We start from the raw sequence: 18,204 nt of genomic DNA on the forward strand, positions 1-18,204 counted from the left end.
TCCACATCCTGCCTTTCTCCCTAAGGTGGTTTCTCCATTTCATATCAACCAGGATATATTTCTCCCGGTCTTTCATCCTAAACCACATGCTACTCGCCAGGATCAACGTTTGCATTCTCTGGACGTACGCAGGGCCCTGGCTTTCTATATTGACCGCACAAGGCACTTTAGAAAGACGACGCAACTCTTCGTTGCAGTGGCCGACCGAATGAAAGGCTTACCGGTCTCCTCACAACGCCTATCCTCCTGGATTACGTCTTGCATCCGGACTTGCTATGACCTGGCAGGTGTCTCAGCACCGCACCTCACCGCTCACTCCACGAGGGCCCAAGCTTCCTCGACGGCTTTCCTGGCGCAAGTTCCGATCCAGGACATTTGTAGAGCTGCGGTTTGGTCATCAGTCCACACATTCACAGCTCACTATGCACTAGTGCAGCAGTCCAGGGACGATGCTGCATTCGGATCAGCGGTTCTGCACACAGCAATGTCTCACTCCGACCCCACCACCTAAGTTGGGCTTGGGAGTCACCTAATTGGAATGGATATGAGCAAGCACTCGAAGAAAAAAAGACGGTTACTCACCGTTGTAACTGTTGTTCTTCGAGATGTGTTGCTCATATCCATTCCAAACCCGCCCCCCTTCCCCACTGTCGGAGTAGCCGGCAAGAAGGAACTGAGGGGGCACCGGGTCGGCTGGGGTATATATTCAGCGCCATGAAGGCGCCACTCTAGGGGGCTCCACAGCCGACCCGCCGGTGTTGCTAGGGTAGAAAATTCTCCCACGACCGTGCACGCGGCGCGCGCACACCTAATTGGAATGGATATGAGCAACACATCTCGAAGAACAACAGTTACAACGGTGAGTAACCGTCTTTTTCAATTACAACACAGAATACAAAGTGGACAGTGCTCACTTTATATTTATTTTATTACAAATATTTGCACTGTAAATAACAAAAGAAATAGTATTTTTCAATTCACCTAATACAAGTGTTGTGCAATCTCTTTATCATGAAAGTTGAACTTAAAAATGTAGAATTATGTAAAAAATAACCAAACCCTGCATTCTAAAATTAAACAATGTAAAATTTTAGAGGCTGCAAGTCCACTCAGTCCTACTTCTTGTTCAGCCAATCACTCAGACAAACAAGTTTGTTTACATTTGCAGGAGATAATGTTACCCGTTTCTGGTTTACAGTGTTTCCCACAAGTGAGAACAGGTGTTCTCATGACAATATCAGGCTCACAAGATTTTTATGTGCCAGATGCGCTAAAGATTGATATGTCCCTTCATGCTTCAACCACCATTCCAGGGGACATGCATTCATGCTCATGACGGGTTCTGCTCGATAACAATCCGAAGCAGTGCGGACCGACGTACGTTCATTTTCATTATCTGAGTCCAATGCTACCAGCAGAAGGTTGATTTTCTTTTTTGGTGGTTTGTGTTCTGTAGTTTCTGTATTGGAGTGTTGCTCTTTTAAGACTTCTGGAAGCATGCTCCACACCTTGTCCTTCTCAGATTTTGGAAGGCACGTCAGATTCTTAAACCTTGGGTCAAGTGCTGTAGCTATCCTTAGAAATCTCACATTGGTACCTTCTTTGCGTTTTGTGAAATCTGCAGCTACAGTGTTCTTAAAATGAACAACATGTGCTGGGTCATCATCCAAGACTACTATAACATGAAATATATGGCAGAAGGCAGGTAAAACAGAGCAGGGGACATACAATTCTCCCCCAAGGAGTTCAATCACAAATTTAATTAACACAATATTTTTTTAACAAGCGTCATCAGCATGGAAGCATGTCCTCTGGAATGGTGGCCAAAGCATGAAGGGGCATACGAATGTTTAGCATATCAGGCATGTAAATACCTTCCAATACTGGCTACAGAAGTGCCATGCAAATACCTGTTTTCACTTTCAGGTGACGTTGTAAATAAGAAGAGGGCAGCATTATCTCCTGTAAATGTAAACAAACTTGTTTGTCGTAGTGATTGGCTGAACAAGAAGTAGGACTTAGTGGACTTGTAGGCTCTGAAGTTTTACATTGTTTTATTTTTGAGTGCAGTTATGTAAAAAAAAATCTACATTTGTAAGTTGCACTTTCACAATAAAGAGATTACACTACAGTACTTGTATGAAGTGAATTGAAAAATACTATTTCTTTAGTTTATCATTTTTACAGTGCAAATATTTGTAATAAAAAATAATATACACTTTGATTTCAATTACTACACGTAATACAATATATCTGAAAATGTAGAAAAATATCCAAAATATTTAATAAATTTCAATTGGTATTCTATTGTTTAACAGTGTGATTAAAACTGCAAAAAACAGGATTAATTTTTTTAGTTAATCTCGTGAGTTAACTGCGATTAAACGACAGCCCTAATTTTAACTTATTATTTATATTACTGTAGCACCTCGGGGCCCTCGTTATAGACCAGGACCTCATGCTACGCACTGTACGAACACAGAACAAAAAGATGGTCCCTTCCCCAAGGGGATTACACTTGAAGTGTAAATCAGGAGACCAAAAGATAGACGTAAACAGGTGAATATAAGTAAACAGTGATACAGTGCTGTGCCCTGACTACTGCCTACCATGCTGACCATCAGCCTAAACTTTGTCAAGGTTTTTGTAGGCTTCATGGCAGAGGAGAGTTTTCCCAGTAGCTCTGTGGGTGTTTTGCGGGGATACTACAACTTAACAGCCAGCAACAAGGAGCAGAGACAGCACCATGTGTCGTCTTCCCCCCGCCCCCAGCTCTCTTGGGACTTTCAGCAACTGCTCCCATGGCCCATTGTCTGGGAGCTGCTATTATTCTTTGCTTCTGAATTTGCACTGGCTGGTTTTGCTTGCCTTATACTATTGAAAACTCACCTCAAATCTGCTTGATTGTCATGTCCATATCCAATCTAAAATATTTTTAGGAAACTTATGAAAGGACAACTATACTAAGAAATGGGAATGGTAGAATAAGTATCTTACTTTCCTAAGGCCACTGGATGTTAAACATGATGCTGGCAACCAACTGGAAAGGTAATGGTCTTGGGAAAAAGTAAAACACTCTTCAGAATAAACCACTGGAATTTTGCATGCCATGAAAGGCTTAAGTATGCAAAGAATTGCTTGGCTTATAACCATGTATAGGATGAACTGCCGTATCTGGAAGGACTCTCTCTACATCTGTACCTGTCTAAATAAATGTTCGGCTCTGTCTGTCCATTTTCATTAATCTGTCAAGGGATTAAAGTTCATTATATTAAAAAGATAAAGGTTGATGTTGTGGAAGAGGTATTTTATTTTTCATTTTCTCTGTAAGTCTGATTGCCCTACCGCCTGCGTAGTTTTAGCATAGGATACTGCAGCATAGCCGTAACTGAAGCATATGTGGACCTGTCCTAATAAACTAAACCAGGTACCTACATTTCAACTATGTTTAAAGCACTAAACAATAAGGAAGACATAAGTTAAAAAAGTTAAAAGGCTCCTTAAGATAAATTTCCAAGGTCATCCCATCCAGCTTTCATAGTTCTTAGTGAAGGGAACATAATTTAGCTGGTGAATGAAAAAAATAACAATTTGAACTGCTTAAGGGCTATGCAGCATTAAGGACACTAGGATTTTAAATGAATACCTGCAGTGGAATGGTCTCCTCTTCTTCAACAGACTTGATTGTAGTCTTCCAACCCTGTAAAGCAGGCTTTCACACAGTCGAGCACATCTGGTTCCTTCACTGTAGGTGTTTCTGTTGTAATAAGGATCATGCATGGATATTTAGTCTGATACTTTAGTCTAATCTTTATAGTATTTAGTAGTCCTTGGTCAAATTATTTAATTGTCCACCTACCTCAGATAACCCATCTGTAAAATGGCCACAAAATATGTATCATATTTTGGGAGACTTAGAGATTCTCCAATTTTAAAAAGTAAAAAAAAAATCATTTTAATATAATCAAATAATGAGTTTTTCCCAGGAAGTGTAGATGGCCATTATGGTGCTTATAGGTGGAGAAAGTCCTAAAAATACTTTAGGTATTCCATCACACACAATTATTTTTCCAGCAGTCCTACCACCCATAGATTCCAATTCCCTGTATTCTCTGGATCATCCATACTGGTGACAGTTGATTTATTAGTCTGACCTGTAATTGTCACATCTCTTTCTGAAGTACATTTGTAAACCCTGGGACCCTACTGCTTTGCAACTCCACAACTGCACTAGATAAGAAATCCTGCACTGAGTCAAAGTTTAAGCAAAAGTTTGTCCTTTGAGGCACATGGTAGGTTTTACTTCAATAGCGTAGCTCCTGCTACTGCAGTTTTCAGTGCTTGTATGGAAGGCTGTATACTGCCACCATCTGGTCAAAAGCTGGCATGAAGCTTTTCATCCCTGCATGTAAATGAATCTCTCTACATTATCAAAGACGGGTATGGGGGAGGGGAAATTCAGCACAAAAAGGGAAGGAGTAGCACATCCTTTGAGCTGAAAAGAAAAAAATGGTATAGCTGAAAGCTTGCACATACCCACTTCCACCATTTTTTTCTTTTCTAGTTACAATGGCAGAAAAAAATGCACATAATCATTTTGACAACTAGTCCCAAGAAGCACCTATGTTTGCTGTCTCAGAAGTGAGGGCAAGGACTGTATAAACACTGCACTGCCCTTTCAGTTCTAGATAGGGTGACCAGATAGCAAGAGTGAAAAATCGGGATGGGGTGGGGGATAATAGAAGCCTATATAAGAAAAAGCCCCAACTATTGGGACTGTCCCTATAAAATCAGGACATCTGGTCACCCTAGCTCTAGAGGCTCAGGCATGTGGGCAAGGCACTGGAGGAAGCTTGCACTAATGCTGCCCCTGCCAGACCAGTCTTGTGGCTAAACAGGAGTTATTTTCAGATGAGCATTCAAAAATGCAAGGCCAAAATTTTCCAACTTTTGGGTGCCTAAAGTTAGGCTTCTATATCTGCCCTAGGGCTCCTGCATAGCAGCAGCATAATTTTTCTGAACAGCTGATCACCTGCAACCCTCCCTAACATCAATCGGAGCAGCACATACTCAGTACCTCTGGGAAATTGTTTCTGTGTTTCAGGTGCCCAAGGATGGGATTTTCAAAAGCCTTCAGCTATAGCAGGGGTCTCAAACACACGACCCACGGGGTTATTTTCTGCAGCCCGCAAGCTCCTCGTGGCGCTTTCCCCCCCCCCCCCGCCCTTCCCCAGCGTTTACCTAGAGCGGCTCCGGCCCAACGCGAACCGGGGGCAGGGCCCTGCCGCCGCTCCATTCCAGGAAGCAGCAGCCATAACCTGGGGATGGGGGGGCACATGGGTCTGTGTGTTGCTCTTGTTTCAGGCACTGCCCCCAGCAGCTCCCATTAGCCGTGGTTCCCCGTTCCCGGCCAATGGCAGCTGCTGGGGGTGGTGCCTGAAGCAACAGCAACACACAGACCCTTGTGCTAGGGTTACCATATCTAACAAATAAAAAAAAGAGGACCCTCCATGGGCCCTGGCCCTGCCCATTTCCCCCGCCCCGCCCCAACTCCGCCCCTTCCCCACCCTAACTCTGCCCCCTCCCACTCCCAGCCACGCGGAAAGGGCTGCCCGAGCGCTACCGGCTTCACGGTTTGCCGGGCAGCCCCCAGACCCTGCGCCCCCAGCCGGCGCTTCCCCAGCGCGGCTGGAGCCCGGGAGGGGAAGCGCCCAGCCAGGGGCGCAGGGTCTGGAGGCTGCCCGGCAAACCGTGAAGCCGGTAGCGCTTGGGCTTCAGGCAGCCCCCTTGCCTCCAGACCCCAGCCGCCAGCCGGGCACTTCCCCTCCCGGGCTCTGGCGGCGCAGAGTCCGGAGGCATGGGGGCTGCCCGAAGCCGGTAGCGCTCGGGTAGCTCGGCTCTTAAACAGAGTTGGGGAGGAGCAGAGCCGCCGCGGCCGGAGGCTCTGCTCCTCCCCTGACCCTTCGGCTCTGTTTAAGAGCCGAGTTGCCCCAGCGCTACCGGCTTCGGGCAGCCCCCGTGCCTCCGGACCCTGCGCCGCCGGAGCCCGGGAGGGGAAGTGCCCGGCCGGTGGCTGGGGTCCGGAGGCAAGGGGGCTGCCTGAAGCCCATAGCGCTCGGGCAGCTCGGCTCTTAAACAGAGCCGAAGAGTCAGGGGAGGAGCAGAGCCGCCATTTTCCCAGGCATGTTCGGCTTTTTGGCAATTCCCCCTGGACGGGGGTTTGAGTGCCGAAAAGCTGGACATGTCCGGGAAAAAGAGGACGTATGGTAACCCTAGTTGTGCCCCTCCTCCCCCAGGTTCTGGCCACTTCCCCGTGTGGCGCGGGGGCAGGGCAGACAGGCAGGCAGGGAATCTGCTCAGCCCCCAGTGCGCGCTGGGCCAAAGCCCGCCCCCCTGAACTCCTCCTGCAGCCGAGCCCCCTGCCGCACCCTGCACCCCTCTTGCACCCCAACCCCCTGCCCTGAGCCCCCTGCTGCACCCCACGCCCCCTGTGGGGGCAGGGCCGAGGGCGGCGTGGGGGGAGGTGTCAATAATGCGGCCCTCGGGCCAATGCACTAGTCCTCATGTGGCCCTCGTGGTCATTTGGGTTTGAGACCCCCTGAGCTATAGCCTACTACTGTCATTAACTTGAGAGCAAGCAGAATTATGGTAATGGGCAGCACTGTGGAAAGTCCCAGTACAGATTTAGGAGCTTAATTTAAAGTATCTAGGTTGGAAAAATTTGGCCTGGGTGTTTATCCAAACTTTGGGCCAAGTTGTGACTTCCCATAACTTCAAAGATATAGGTTCCTTCTTAGAACTGACCAACACTGCCCTGCAGCCCTCCACTCTCCCACCACCATCCATCCATCCAGTTGAGCTCTTGCCTTTAGGGCTCTGCTTACAGAGTGACAGGATTGCTTCAGGCATTGCTTCCTTCCTGTTGCACATGACAGACTGGTGCACCTTTGACTCAGGCACTATCTCTTGAGGTGGGTGGGGGCAGGGAGGCTTTCTCTGATCCCTGCTGTACACTACAAACTTATGTCAATATAACTATGTCACTCAGGAGTGTGGAAAAGAGCCCTGCGTGTTTGGTGGTTCTTTACTACAGGAAGTTACCAGGTTAGGGAAAGTTTAATGTTTTAAAAGAAAACAACTGGAAACTTGCATAGTGGTACGGTTTGACTACACTCAACCTGGGGGAAAAAGGTACTGAATAAAACATGAAGTAACGGAAAAATCAGGATTGAGAAAACCAGGTGCAGCTATTTAAAAAGCGATTCGAGTTTAAAGTAATTGGCTTAAAGCCGGGAGGGTAACACAGTATTTCTGTGTCAAAATGGTAATGGTCAAGCACACTGTGACTGGCAAATTACATAGTTTAATATTATTGTCCAATTTAGGGATGTAAAACTGTTTTGCTGGCTTTATTGTCTGGTGACCAACTCACCATTTCTGGATCCTTAAAACTTTTTTGAGAAGCAGATTTGCCCACCTAGCTGGTCACAAGCTTTTTGGTGCCAAAAGCCTTTGACCAAGGCACATCCACATGCTCCCATCTAAGAAAAATGGCTTGCACCCGTGTCTTTACCTTCCCGAACCCTCCCTCTGATTTCCTACCGCGACGCCAGGGGTCGGCAACCTTTCAGAAGCGGTGTGCCGAGTCTTCATTTATTCACTCTAAGGTTTCGCATGCCAGTAATACATTTTAACATTTTTAGAAGGTCTCTTTCCATAGATCTATAATATATAACTAAACTATTGTTTTATGTAAAGTAAATAAGGTTTTTTCAATGTTTAAAAAGTTTCATTTAAAATTAAATTAAAATGCAGAGCCCCCCCGGACCAGGGGCCAGGACCCAGGCAGTGTGAGTGCCACTGAAAATCAGCTCGCGTGCTGCCTTCGGCACACGTGCCATAGGTTGCCTACCCCTGCTCTACGCTTTACAAAGATTCCAAATATTTCCTCCCTCCCCTTTTGGCAGGGATCTGGTTCTGCCACCTCCGCCAGCCCAGCCTAACAGCTAACAAATTTGGCACCTAATTGCTAAGGGTGAGAGTAATTAACCAGTGGAATCTTTAGCTAGGGACATGGTGGAATCTCTGTTACATGAAGTCATTCCATGAAGGTGGGTTGTCTTTTGAAAGAGACTGTAGCTCAACTAGACATGGAAGACTCACTTGGTGGAAATCTATGGCCGGTGTTATGGAAGAGGCCAGACCAGAATCGATGATCTAATTGTTACATCTGGCCTTAAAAATCTATGAATCATGCATCTGTCTTTACCGTCTTGGCCTCTCCTAATTCTTCTGTTACCTGCCTGAGGCACCCTCCCAAGCACAGCGGACGGGACGTGCCCAGGAAAGGTTTCGTTATTTTATCCGAGTAGGTAGGCACGTGGCCCCATTGTGGGATTTGAGAGACAGTATGAGATGGTGTGGGGTAAAGGTTAGCAGGATGAGTCTGGGATGACTGCATCATGCCCTGAACGAGTTGTGCCCGTCTTCCCAAGTGAGGGCCCATAAAAATCTTTATACCACGTCGCCCCTTCAACTATTCATTACAGGCCATCCATTTTTTAAAAAAATATATTTTTAAAAACTGGGACTATTTTTTTTTAAATCAGGCCTGCAACAGGAGAGGCAATAACTAAGACATTTTAGCAACCTTTAGAAACAGCCTAATAACTTTCTCATACATAGTGTTGAGATTTTAAGGTGCGATGTCTTGCAGTCTATCTGGGCTCTGAAGCAGGTGCTGTTTATCACTTTGGAAAGAACTTATTCTTTGCTTCCTGCAGGTAGAAAGCACCTGATACTAGCCCTAATGGCTTTAAGAAGTCAGACTAAGATGAAACACTGCCCATCCTCAGGTATTAGGAGCAGGCAGGGGGGATTTCACATTTGTTGCTGTGAGGTTTAAAATCCCAGTGAAGGGGGCTTAGTGGACAGAATGCACCTGAGGCAATGCAATTTATCACATGGTTACTGCTATCTCCCGGGGGTGCAGTGAATGATACTGCATTGCATTCCTTAGTTTATAGTGAAAACTACTTTATCTTAGGATAAAATAATGCTCCATATCAGCAGATGTGTTATTACACTGTACCCCACAGCATGGTCCTGAAGGTATCCTCCTAAGTCATCAATTCCAGTATAGTGCAGCATCACCATCTGAACACTAGGGTTCTTCTTCGAGTGATTGCTCAAGTGCATTCTAATAGGTGTGTGCACACGCCACAGGCACGATAGTCGGAAGGTTTTTTCCCCTAGTGGTACTTGTTGGGTCGGCCGTGGAGACCCCTGGAATGGCACCTTTATGGCGGTGTGTATAGGTCCCTGCCGACCCGCCGCCTGCTCAATTCCTTCTTACCGCCAGTGACGGTGATTGGAGCAACTCAGTCTCTTGCATTCGCAAGTGCCTACCTAGTGGTTCCTTTTTCTTCGTTCTACATAGTTGTTAGTTTGTTATTTAGTAGTTTGTAGTTAGTTGGACTTACTTTGGGGGGCTTCCCCCCTGCCCTGGTTTCCCCAGGCACCGGAGCATGCCTTGATCGCAGGGGTTTAAGGCGTGCAAGAGGTGTGTGAAACCTATGGCCACAGGCAATCTGCACGCTGCCTGTCTCAAGTGCCTCAAGGAGGGCCATCAGGCAGATAAGTGCCCAATTTGCAGGAGCTGTAGGGCCAGGGCTAAGAGAGAGCGGGACTATCGTTTGAAACTCCTCCTGATGGAGTCGGCCCTCCGCCCACAGCCAGCACTGGAAGCAGCACCTGCATCATCGGTGTGCAGCGCCCCGGCATCGGTGCGGGATGTCCCGGCACCGAGGAAGAACTCCTCCAAGGAGCACCGGCGCCGCTCCTCGACCCGTAAGGCCAGTGCTACCAGGCAGTACCACTCACAGTCCTCGCGAGGGGATTCCAGCAGGGAGCGTCCTCCAGTGGGACACCCACAGTCTGGGCCTCAAGACCCGGCACCATTGACTCCGGCCCCAACAGGAGGCCCATCGAGTCCGGTGCTGGTGGACTCCCTGACTCGGGAGGATTTGGAGGAAGAGCTCGACCTTCCCTCCACACCGGATATCTATGAGGCGGAGCAGGACCTCATTGCCATGATGAAGCAAGCCCCAGCCCCCCGAGGTGTGGGCCCCGGCCCCCCAGGCACTGTCAGCGGCACCAGCGGCGGCACCAGCTGCAGCGTCTATCCCGGCACCGCATGTGGCTCTGGCACCCTTTGCGGCACTGCCTCTGGTCCATCATTGTGGCAAGCCTATGATGTGGCGCCACTCACCATCTTCCCGGTACCGCTCCCCAGCACCGTCTGGCTCCTCCCCCCTGTGGTCAGGCACAGACTACTTGTCCGAGTCAGACGCCGCATCTTCTGTCTCTCGATGCAGCCACTACCAGTCCCGGCACCGCAGACGGGTGGAATAATGGGCACCGGCGGTCATCTGGCCACCCCAGTGGCAGGGCCCAGTACAATGGCCCTTTTGCACCCCTTAGGCCTACCATCAAGCTCAGAGTCAGGGCTCCAGGCTGGTATCGGTGGCATCTGCACCCCGTGCCCCCACTCCCAGCAACATCACTGGCTCGCCATACTCCCACGGCTCCTGAGGACCCCGCAAGAGGCAGGGACTCTGGGCTGTCACGCTGAGGTGCAGCACCCAAACCAGCGCCATCAGTGACATTAGAGCCACCTCCGCTCACTGGAGCCTCTGAGGTACCTGACCCAGCCTCCAGAGAGCCAGAAGGGCAGGAAGACCCTGTCCCATGGGCCTCCTCCTTGCCAGACAAGGTGCTGGCGGGCATTCTCACCCCCCCCCCACCAGCAATGGACACCAGGGGACACCAGGACTTTCTTAGGAGAGTGGCCCTAAACCTCAATCTCCAGAAAGAGGAGATTATGGAGGAGTCTGACCCGATGGTGGACATCCTGGCCCTGGAGGGTCCTTCTAGGGTGGCCTGGCCCCTAATAAGAACAATCCAAAACACCACTAAGGTGCTCTGGCAGACTCTGGCCTCTATACCACCCACCGCTAAAGGGGTGGAAAGACGCTATTTTGTGCCGCAGAAAGGGTGCGAACACCTTTTTCACCCACCCCCAATGGGGGACTCTGGTGGTCGATGAGGCAAATCACAAAGAGCGGCAAGGACAGCCAGGTCCCACGCCTAAGTCACGGAATGCTAAGAAGCTGGACCTTTTCGGTTGAAAAGTCTATTCGACTGGGGAGCTCCAGCTTCGAGTGGCCAACCAGCAAGCAGTACTCAGCTACAATGCCAGTCTCCCAGTTTCATGTGAACCAAGACATATTTTTACCTGTGTTCTTCCCTCAGCCCCATGCCAGTAACAGAGAACGCATGTTCCAGTTCCTGGATGTTAGGCATGCCCTAGCATTCTATATTGAATGCACAAAGCCATTTAGTAAATTACCACAGCTCTTTATTGCAATCGCAGAAAGGATGAGGGGGCTCCTGATCTCGTTCCAGCGCATTTCATCATGGATCACGTCCTGTATCCGGACTTGTTACAACCTGGCTAAAGTTACAGCCCCTCCTCTTGGGGCGCACTCCACGAGAGTGCAAGCGTCGTCCGCAGCATTCCTTGCGCAGGTACCTATCCAGGACATATGCAAGGCAGCAATGTGGTCTTCCATCCACACCTTCACGTCACAATACGCCATTACCCAAAAGGCGAGGGATGATGCAGCCTTTGGCAGGGCAGTCCTGCACTCAGCAACCAGGTGAACTCTGATCTCTCCCCCGGGAAACTGCTTGGAAGTCACCTATTGGAATGCACCTGAGCAATCACTCGAAGAAGAAAAAACGGTTGCCTACCTCTCATAACTGTTGTTCTTTGAGATGTGTTGCTCATGTGGATTCCAAATCCTACCCACCTCCCCTCTGTCGGAATGTTCCGGCAAGAAGGAACTGAGCAGGCAACGGGTCGGCAGGGACCTATATACACCGCCATAAAGGTGCCACTCCAAGGGTCTCCACAGCTGACCCGACGGGTACTGCTAGGGGAAAAACCTTCCAACTATCATGCCCGCAGCACGTGCACGCACCTATTGGAATGGACATGAGCAACACATCTCGAAAAACAACAGTTACGAGAGGTAGGTAACCATTTTTTCTATGGGCAAACAGGATAGTGCTTAATCTTTATTTTAAGTGGCTCATTTATTAATTCTGTTCCCCAAATGGGTTGAAATTTCTCATGTCAGACATATTTCTGTGTGCATAAAATCTGAAGAAAGTCCATTCAGCTTTTTCAAGTTATTCTTGCATGACAAAATTGTGGATTTCAGAAACTGAAAAAATAAAGCAGCTTATTTTGTGTGTGCAGACGGACAACTCAAAAATAGTTTGAATTTAAAACTTCATGCTTACCAAGTACGTACGGTAGTTCTCAAGGAGAAATGTAGAAAACACTGCTTAAGGTTTAAAGCTAATGAATGAAAATAGTATGTTGCACTTATATATTATACTGTTTTCCTTATCAAGGTAAATGTGCAAAGCTGGTGGATTTGAGATGGCAGTAACTGATTCTAGACACCTGAAACAAAGGCATTTGGTTAAAGATTTCTGCATATTTTATATAAACCTCAAGCACCAGGAACAACTAAAATATCTGCCACTAGAGTGCTAAGTGATACTTTTTTTTTTCAGAAGACACTACCATGCTATTGCTTTGTTGTGACTCATCTTCTCAGATTACCAGGTAGACTATTAGCAAGACTACTTTATGGCATTAGAGTCACTGTTTGTCCTTAAGCCGCCACGTGCTACTGAGCTAGTGCTAACTTCTCTGGCACAAAAATGGAATTTCAGCATTGCCACGGAACAGTCAGTTAGTTTACAGTGCCCGGTGCTTAGTGAGCTTGGATTTTGTGTTAACACTTAGAAAATCCCAGCAGGCCAAATTCTACCAGGATATAAAATGGGGTGCAACTTTTGTCAGTGTAGAGGAAGATGAGCAGAAAATGGGTGTAATTGGTGAAGGAGTGTAACTTGCACAGACTTAATAGAGGGCATGTCCACAGGGCAAAAGGGGTCTTAGTGCACCAGGAGAAGTAGCTAACATGAAGATACATTATATGAGGCTACACCCCTTTAGATTTCTTGGCATGTATGTTGTTTTTTGGATACACTGGCTGCCAACTTCTTCCATTAAGTTTGTCCTCTGTTCCTGGCCAAGCAATCCTGCTCTGTTCCCTCCTCTCTCTCTGCCCTGAATCTTGCTCCCTTCAATAGAATGCATTGGATTGACAAACTCTGGCAGGAGCTCATCACCCCCTGCTTTTCCCCATAGGTCCTCCACTCCCGACACCCTGATTTTTGTCCTCTTTTGACCTGCTGTCCCCTCTGGGTCTCCAAGCCTCTCTCCAGCTAAAGCATCTAGATTTGGCAAGTAGACCCCCTTCCTTTCCTAACCTTCTACGTCTTATCAATTCCTCTCTCCCCTCTGGAGTTACTGTCCTTGTTTAATAACATCCTCACTTAACCTACCACATTTGCCTCTTCACCAACGGCTGGATCTGCAAAAGGATTTAGGTGCTTACGTCCAAAATTTAGATCCTCCTAACCCTGTAGCAACTACAGTTCCCAAGGTTTCTTCCTCCTCCCTTGCATGGACCATGTCACGCCATCTAAGACCCTTCACTGGTTCCCTCTCTCTATTAAAGTTCAAACTCCTCATCATCACTGTTCAGGTTGTGTCCCTGTCCGCATCTCCCCTTTCCTGTTGCTCTCCACATCGCTCCCTATGCTCTGTCCACTCTTTCAGTACCGGATTTACCATGGGGCCGGGCCCAGAGTCAGAAGGGGCCCCGGCCAGCCCGATCCCCCGGCTGGCTGAGCCGACCAGGAATGCTGCCCCCACCCCTGCCCCCCCATCTTCATTCCCCCCCCAAGCTACATGTCCTGGGGGACTGCAGCAGAGGTCGGGCCCGCCCTGCAATCCCCGGGCAGCAGGAAGTGGAGTGACCCAGGACCAACCCGCTCCACTCCACAGCTCGTGCTGGGGGGGCGATTTCTCCTCTGCCCCCTGAGCCTGAGGAGGAGATGGAGCGGTGGGGAAGGGGCATGGGATAGGGAAGAGAAGGGCGGGAGGGGAGGGGGAAGCCAGGGCTGGGGGAAAAGGGGCAGTGGGAAGGAGATGGGGTGATGGGGGAAGGAAGGGGATGGGATGAGGAGGAGATGGAGGGATGGGGATGGGGGAAGCAGGGACAGGGGGATGAAGTGGGGGGAAGGAAGTGGGTGGGATGGGGAGGAGATGGGGCAGTGGGGAAGGGGCATGGGATGGGAAAGAGAAGGGGAGGGGGAAGCGGGGGCAGGAAGGGGGTGGGATGAGGAGGAGATGGAGCGGTGGGGAAGTGGGGACAGGGGAGAAGGAAGGGGGTGGGATGGGAAGAGAAGGAAATGGGGGAAGCGGGGGCAGGAGAGAAGCTGGAGTCCAGCATGCGGCATCCCCTTGGCAGAAGCTGGGGCTCCCCGTTAAGCAGGCCCTTCGAACCCTCACCCTGACAAGCCCCACCTCCCCTGCAGCTGTACCACCCCGATGAGCCCCCCCCGACACCCTCCCCACTGAGCCCCAACCACCTGCACCTGGACCCCACCCAAATGAACACCACCTCCCCTGCACCTAGACCCCCCTGCTGAGCCCCAAACACCTTCATCTGGATCCCCTGCAGAGTCCCATTGCCCCTGCACCTGGAACCTCTCAATGAGCTTCTGTGCATCCAGATCTCCCACTGAGCCGCCCGCACCCAGATTGCCCCACAGAGAACGCTCTTACCCCCACCTGGATCCTCCCACACTAAGTCCCTTGGATCCTGCTGCCGGGCTGAGCCTGCTCACCCACACCTGGTGTGCCTGGCACAGGGAGGCAGGGCCCCAGGGTGTTTCTGGGGAAGGCCTGGCACTTTCACTGTGTCAGGGTCGGGTGCAGCCTCACTGCCAAGTCCCTGTCCCGAGGTGGGGTTGGGGGAGGCTGCAGGGTAATCTCCCACCTCCATGCAACCAGTGGCCTGTGCACCCCACTGCCATGTTGGAGCCTCCACATTTATTTATTGACAAAATTTGCAGAATTTTAAAATATTGTACACAGAATTTTTAATTTTTTGGTGCAGAAACACCTCTGGAATATGGGGTGCTGTGCAGCTGTGATGGTGGGACTGTGGGGAAGATGGTGGGCAGTGGGGACGTCTATGGGCGGGGAGTGCTGGGCGAGGGGTGCAGAGTGCTGTGCAGTTGTGGTGGGGGGCTGGGCTGGGGCACTGGGCATAAGGGTGGGGCACAGGGGCAGTGTGGGCCTGCTCTCAAGGGGAAGGGGCATGCTGGCAGCACAGGGCTGGGCAGGCCAGTGTGCATCTGGCAGCTGCAGGTTCGTAAACAGTGCCCTCCTGCTGGGCTGCGCGGAGCAGGTTGCTCCCGCCATGCTATGCCTCATTGCCCCCAGCCTGCCCTTCACTCTGGAGACTGACCATCCCGCCCCCCTGCACCTTGTCCCATGGGGGCCCACAAATATGTTTGGCGCTGGGCCCACGGAAAGTTAATCTGGCCCAACTCGTCACATCTCAATGCTCCCATTGGCCTCTTCCTGATCCTGCTTTGTGCCTTTTTCACATTGCTCACTAATCCTGGGAAGACAGCCCGTTCCTTGGGCTACTGCTCTACTCCCATCTCGCTCGCACTTAAGGGTCAATCACTCCAGTAGGACCAATGAAATACAAACAGAACATAACCCTCATTTCTTATCACATCTTCCCCCGCTGTCTTCATGTTCTATACTTGGCTCATGTAGATTGTAAACTCTTTGGATTTACAGCTCCTCAGAGAAATGGTACAAGCAGAGGACCAGAGATTTTGAATGCCTAGCACTGGTTCAATACCAGATCAGAGTGACACCCCTCTGGCAGGCCTTACCCTACTAAGTACTAACGTGACCAGTGGGGGCATTTAAACAGTTCCACTTACTCCACCTGCAGCTCTCCCCCAGACCCGGGTTGGGCTATGTTGGACCTATTCTGGTAAGAGGGTCTGATTTCACAGCTGGCCTAGTCCCATCTGATCTCTTCTGGTAAGGAGTTCCACAGCTGGCCTGGCCCTGCCCTAACTTATGTACCCGACAGTAGGTGGTAGTGGTATAGTTGCAAAGTGGAATAAGAAGAGATGAGTGAACAGCTTTCCCCCCACCGTACGGAGGGAGCGAGACCACGGCTGGAATACTCCTCTTATCCTTCACTTCAAACAACAGCCAGCAGTTCTCCTGCAGGGAGCAGAGTGTAACGTGCTGTGGGAGAAAACAAACTTGACCGTATGAGTCAGCTCCAAAATGTTATGCTATCTGTGTTGTGATAACGCCAACCACCTGGATCACTCTTCTGTGGGAAGACGGCTGTGATTCTGCTGAGCAAGAAGGGCGACATTTGAAGAACTTATTGGAATGTTGCATTCCACTCTGCTTGTAACAGCATGCACACACTGACTCAGGCCTAACCTTACGCCCTACCTTTGGTCTCCTATGTTAACTTAACTAACTTCCCATTTGCAGTTGGCGGTCTCTAAGGTGCTCCCTGAAGGCTTCCTGTCCCTGTGCCTAGTTAGCTTTAGTCACAGAAGTGCATCACAACCCTTTTTAGATGCTGGGTTGAAGCTAATAGGGATCAGCTGGTCTGGCTGCAAGCGTAAGTCAGTCAAATAGCTCTGTACCATTCTGCACATAGATTCATAGATTTCAAGGCCACCATGACATTTTTACAGTATCCGCACGGTCCTGGTGGATTCCACACCACATACCTGGCAAGGAATGCTTCATACTTTCTTTGCCCAGGAAAATACAGTTGTTTTTTCTGCAGTTAAGACCTTGCCATCATCATCCACCCGAGTGTTAACTCCTGATTAGGCCACCTCACTTACTCCACCATGGAATGAATATGATCATCATCAGGAAGCTGAAGCTCGTGTGTAGCACATTTACTACCCAGCAAAAGAAGGCATGAACACATTGCACCATTGCCTGAATATAGGAGCCTAGCCTTGATCTACTGGCCACTTAACAGTTTGGGTAGAAGTTACCTCGAAGACTCCCTATCCAATTAATGAATCTCCAAGGCAGCTCTCTTTGGGGAATGTAGTCAAAAAGACTGCTTCAGGCTAAGGCCTAGTCTTCACTTACCGGCTGGTCCGGAGGCACGCAATCGATGTTCTGTGATCGATTTATCGCGTCTGGTTAAGACGTGATAAATCGATCCCGGATCGATCCCGGAAGTGCCCACAATCGGCGCCGGTACTCCAGCTCTCCGAGAGGAGTACGCAGCGTCGACGGGGGGAGACTTCCGGCCGCGTCTGGACCCCGGTAAGTCCGGACTAAGGTACTTCGAATTCAGCTACGTTATTAACGTAGCTGAATTTGCGTACCTTAGTCCGAAGTCCGGACTAAGTGGGGACCAGCCCTAAGACTCAGTGGGCCAAAGCAGGCTCAGTGCCAGACCCCAACCGTTGAAGCTAGCAACAGAGCCCAACCCCCAATTTTTTCAGGCCCTAATACATGCTTTACCGCTAAGGGTTCGTCTGGGAAAAAGGCTGGCCTAGCTAGTTACTCCATATTAAAGGGCTGTGTGGGCACGGTTACTCTGCACTAAGTGTGCCTTTGGAGCCTACACTTCCAAAGTGTATTCCGCTAAAGCACACAAAGGCACTCAGTGCAGAGTGAGAATGGCCACATGGCGATTTACTATGGAGTAGGTAATGTGCTTTCCATTCACACCCTAACTTAAGCCACACTAATTTCCCTGTGCAGGCAAGCTCTAACCTACGGCCTTCCCTGAGTGACGGGATCTACTCGAAAATTTGAAGAGAGGAATTAAAAGGCAAGAAGATGAAAAATGAGGAAGGAAAAATGTCCAGAAATGCACACAGGCTCCAAAGGAGAGCGAGGAACACATGCTGATACCTTCTAAGAGCTTAAATAGGACGCAGCCAGGCATCTCAGAAAACTACCTTCTCCTGCCATGCTGATGGAATGACTTTCATTCCAACTTCACAAAGGCACTAATGTCTCCATTAACAGCTACCAGAAATGGAACCCCCCATAAATCAGCACTACAGCTCTGCTTCCTGGTTCCATGCAAAAGTTTTAGATGTATTTAAAATGCAGCTCTCTCAATAATTAATGGGCCAATATACCAACACTGTAATTGCTACTAAAGAGGCGTGGTGGGG

At 49.5% G+C, this 18,204-nt stretch overlaps 1 protein-coding gene across 4 annotated transcripts in view; it reads left to right on the plus strand.

Annotated features, from left to right (window-relative positions):
• SCML2 (Scm polycomb group protein like 2) overlaps positions 1-18,204 on the plus strand; it is a 186,212-nt gene that overhangs the window by 131,524 nt on the left and 36,484 nt on the right. For 3 of the 4 annotated variants that reach the window (XM_065580065.1, XM_065580084.1, XM_065580092.1), the window contains one exon: positions 2,426-3,288. The exons of the other annotated variant lie outside the window; for it this stretch is intronic. The gene's annotated coding sequence lies outside the window, so the exon portion shown is untranslated. Of the gene's footprint in view, positions 1-2,425; positions 3,289-18,204 lie in introns of those variants that run through there. 4 annotated transcript variants of the gene reach the window in all.

The sequence above is a fragment of the Chrysemys picta genome, chromosome 1, assembly GCF_011386835.1.
Source record: "Chrysemys picta bellii isolate R12L10 chromosome 1, ASM1138683v2, whole genome shotgun sequence".
In the NCBI taxonomy this organism is placed as follows: domain Eukaryota; kingdom Metazoa; phylum Chordata; order Testudines; family Emydidae; genus Chrysemys; species Chrysemys picta.